Genomic DNA, 4,417 nt, shown 5'->3' on the forward strand with positions numbered 1-4,417 from the left:
CCGAACAGGAAAACTGCTTTTTTTCTCTTCTTTTTTTTTAGTCTGGGAATCGTGTCTGTCTCGTTATTGCCGTGGAATTTAGGCTACGTGAATTTTGCACTGTGTGGAAGACCGCGGGAGGGGGTATACTGCTGCCTCGGTATTTATCATTGCGCTGAAACAGAAACTGTAAGTGAGCGCAGTGGGCATGGTGAACTTCCAGAGAACGAGTCGTAGGCGGAGTAATGTTGAGTCATTTTGCAACATAATGTAGTCTGACTTCCAGTAAGGAGACACGTGATACCATATCTGCAAATGGCAGTGCCTTCAAGAGGGATAACTTCCCAACGGTAAAGCAGAGGGAAACTTATCAGACTCGCACTATTCGTCAACATGAAGGATTTAACTTTCTTTGAGCTCCGTGTTCGTGGTAAAGTCGCCCTTCGGTGGCTTAAGATTGTCGTTTTCCCGTTGAGCTCGGCGCAGTCGCATTCAGATATCTTCTGTGACTAACGTATGACTCAAAAATGCTGTTGACATGCAGTTAATAAACATGTATTCAAATAGCGTACTTAAGTAACGCAACTTCAGTGCGCAGATATCGGCCTCTCTGTTTTGTTTGACAGCTAAAGATAAATTAAATAACGAGGATTTTGCTCATAAAACGTCACAGCTTAACTCCTTGCTTCAGTTCACTGTTTTAATACTGACGAACAAAGCCGGTGTTGTGCCAAAGTAGGTATGCCCGACAGAATTTGTTTCCCCTGTGCTGGGAGCACGCAAGAAGTACTGATGTTTTCATTTTGTGAAAAATTAGTATCGTTACATTACCATTCAGTTTGAGGGTTACAACGGAAAATTATATATTTATTGCTCACGGGTGTCAGGTGGGATTATTTTAATAAACCATTAACATTTTGGCTGATAACTATTTTTATTCTCCTGTAACTTTACTATATAAAGAGCTAAATCCTCCAAAGTTTCAGGAGTAATGCGTCATAATAAGAAGTGTTTGTGAACGAAAAATCAGCAATGTGGGATACTGTTTGTCCGTGATTTACACAGGGGGAACAAATTGTGGCAGGATCAGCCTGATATTATTTGTATCCCACTATAACTTCGTTGTATAAAGAGCTAACATCTCAAAAATGTCAGGAGTAGTTAGTCATTATAAGAAGTGTTTGTAAACTAAAAATCAACAATGTGGGATACTGTTTGTCCGTGATTTGGACAGTCCAGCGTGTGCTCCCGACGCAGGGGAAACAAATTCTGTCGGGGATACCTAGTTTGGCACGACACCGGAATCAGAAGATAAAATGCACACTTGCCCACTCCAACAATGCAGATTAAGTAGCAACATTAACAAACTACAAAAACTTCTTTGAGTGATAAATGACAGATCACAGAAATAAAAGTACACCACATCTAAAAAAACAAAAACAAAAAAACATTTGGTTTTTTGAGAGAAAACCAATTTTTTTAATCTAATATAACATAAAAACTGATCATAATTATAAATTCTTAGGTAACACACTATGCTATTGCAACACCGAAGTGGTGGTTATAAGCTCTGTGTTTCTATCCATTAAAAATCATAAATTATGTATGACTAATGATCCCATTAAACATTAAATGGACATTGTGCATCATCACTCATCAGTTCATGTTTCATAAGATTAAAAAGAAAGTTGTTCACTTTTGAAAATAAGAACATTATAGCACTCTCAAATGTTTTTCTTTGATATGTGTTTTTCTTTAATGGCTCTTTAAACTTCTACACCTTACATAGAAAGTGCTGTAGGGCCAAACTCCATTTAATCTATACACACAGTACTGTGAAATATTTGATTTCCTTTTTTTTGTATTTGTCACACTTACACGTATCATATTATCAAACACATTTTAATATTAGACAAAGATAACCACATAAATACAAAATGTTTTTAAATGATGATTTCATTTATTAAGGGAAGAAGTACCCAACCACTGCCCATTCTTCTGTCCAAAATTAGAATTTTAATTCAGACACATTTGGATGTTTTTTAAGCAAGAACGACCTCGTTAAGATTCAAGTCTGTTCAAAACCTTCATCATGCTGTTTTAGTCATCCAGAGGTGGACTTGCTGGTGTGTCCTGCTGCATATCCTAACTGAGATTGAGCTTCAGTGCATGAACTGGCCGTTGATTCTCTTTCATGATTTTCTGGCACAGAGCAGAATTCATGTTTCCATCAATGACAGCAGGTCATCCTGAAGCAGCAAAGCAGCCCCAGACCGTCACACTGCCACCACCATGTTTGACCGCTGGTATCATCTCTTTATGAAATGCTAACATGACTCAAACCTTTCAAAACGTTCAGGTCTGTCTCGTCACAGTGACAGCGTTGTTTTTGTTCAGCAGTGGTAGTCACCTTGGAGCACTCCCATGGATGCCCAGTCTCTTTCTTATTATTGAATCATGACCTGAGGCGAGTGAGGCCAGGGTTCCTTTGTGATCTCCTGGATAAGTTCTGGATGTTCTCTTTGAGTGATTTTGTTGAGCTGGCCACTCCCGGGAAGGTTCAGTATAGTTCCATGTTTTTTTCCATTAGTGGATAATGGCTCTCACCGTGGTTCACTGAAGTCCCAAAGCCTTACTAATGGTTTTGTAACCCTTTCCAGACTGATAGATATCAGCGACTTTGTTTCTCTGCTGTTTCTTTAGCTCGTGGCATGACGTGTTGCTTTTTCAGATCCTTTAGTCTACTTCATTTCACACAAGTTTGGGCACAGCTAGTGAAACTGAACTCGCCTTTCCAAAAATGTGGTTAATCACAGTGAATACACTTACTTTTTCACACATGACCAGTTTGGTTTGTATAGCTAAATTGAATCTTTATTTAAAAACTGCATTCTGTATTTGTCTTTGTCTACTATTAAAATTATTTTGAAGATCTGAAACATCTGAGACAGATATATATATATATATATATATATATATATATAAAGAGAAATTAGGAAGGAGGCAAATGTTTTTGTTGTGAGCTTGGTTGAGCGACTAGGTAGGCAAAACAAGGTAGTCATAACAACAGGAGGAGTCTGAAATATAAAGCATATTTATTTTCCCAACAAAAACAACACAAAACCACATTTCTGGCTAACAACAACACAAACAGCAGAAGTTTTGGCAGTTTGCTGGTCTGCAGCAAGTGTTTGTAAATACAGTGTAGCAAACACTTCAATCTTTGGAGTGGACATACCACCAAAATAAGTCCAAGGTCTGCCCTACGGTGCTCAGAGAAACTACACAAAATCCAATAGCTACATCCCAGACTCTGCAGGCCTCAGCATTTTAAAAGTTAAAGTTGAAGACTGAAGAAGTGCAGCTTGTTTAGACAGGCTGCCAGGAGATAACTGCTTCAGTTTCTCTAGAAACCACAACACTCCTAGAACAATGTCCTTTCAAAAGACAAAACCAAAGGTGTGTCGATTTTTGGACATAATACGCAAACACTTCATGCTAACGCTTCAATTTAACAAATGTAATAGTTATCACCTTCTTTCTATTTAGGAGAATAATGCAAACTAAAACTACATAATAATCTTTAATCAGGGGTATAACATGGCATAAGATAATATTATAATCCCACACTAGCAAGACAGTGATTCCTCTTTAATTTGTTTTGCAAACACAGCACCTGGTCTCCTTGCAGTCCTGGTCTCCTTGCAGTCCTCCAGTTGTTGTTTTGCAGCAAATCTACAACAGAACTACTGGAAAACAAAAGATGTGTTGCAATGGACGAGTCAAAGTCCAGACCTCAGGTCACTGAAATGCTGTGGTCGCAGTCCAGAGCCACAAACCTCAAAGAACCCAAGCAAATTCACAAAGAAGAGTGGGCCAAAATTCTTCTAACAACGACGTGAGAGACTCAATAGTTATTGAGCTATTGCTGCTAGAGGTGGTGCTGCAAGCTGCTGCTGCATGGGGTGTACCAAGGATTTACAGCACTGCATAGTCAAAAAAAAAAGAAACCTTCCATATGTGTGCATGCATTCATAGAAATCTTGTGCATGCAGCAATATGTACATGCAAATCTATCTAAGTATTACTATTCTATGCACATTCACATTTTTGTAAATATGGGCACTGATTCATTACTGTCTTAGTTCAGAATGTAAATCCACTTTACTATAATTCTGCTTTTACAATTTATATTTTATTAACATCCCTAACATTTTTACCTCATGATGATGGCATTAATAGTTATAGCCTTTATCTTATGCACTGTACTTACAAGTAAATGCAATAACGATACAGATTATACAGTGTTTATCACACAGCATTATACAGAAACATGCACAAGCCATTCTAGCTATTATCTGTATGAAAAAAATATGTAAATATATACATATGCCTTCAGGATCTGATGCATCTGCACACTAGAAATCGTTAACATGAA

Source organism: Neolamprologus brichardi, chromosome 20 (assembly GCF_056152115.1).
Source record: "Neolamprologus brichardi isolate AB-2024 chromosome 20, ASM5615211v1, whole genome shotgun sequence".
In the NCBI taxonomy this organism is placed as follows: Eukaryota; Metazoa; Chordata; class Actinopteri; order Cichliformes; family Cichlidae; genus Neolamprologus; species Neolamprologus brichardi.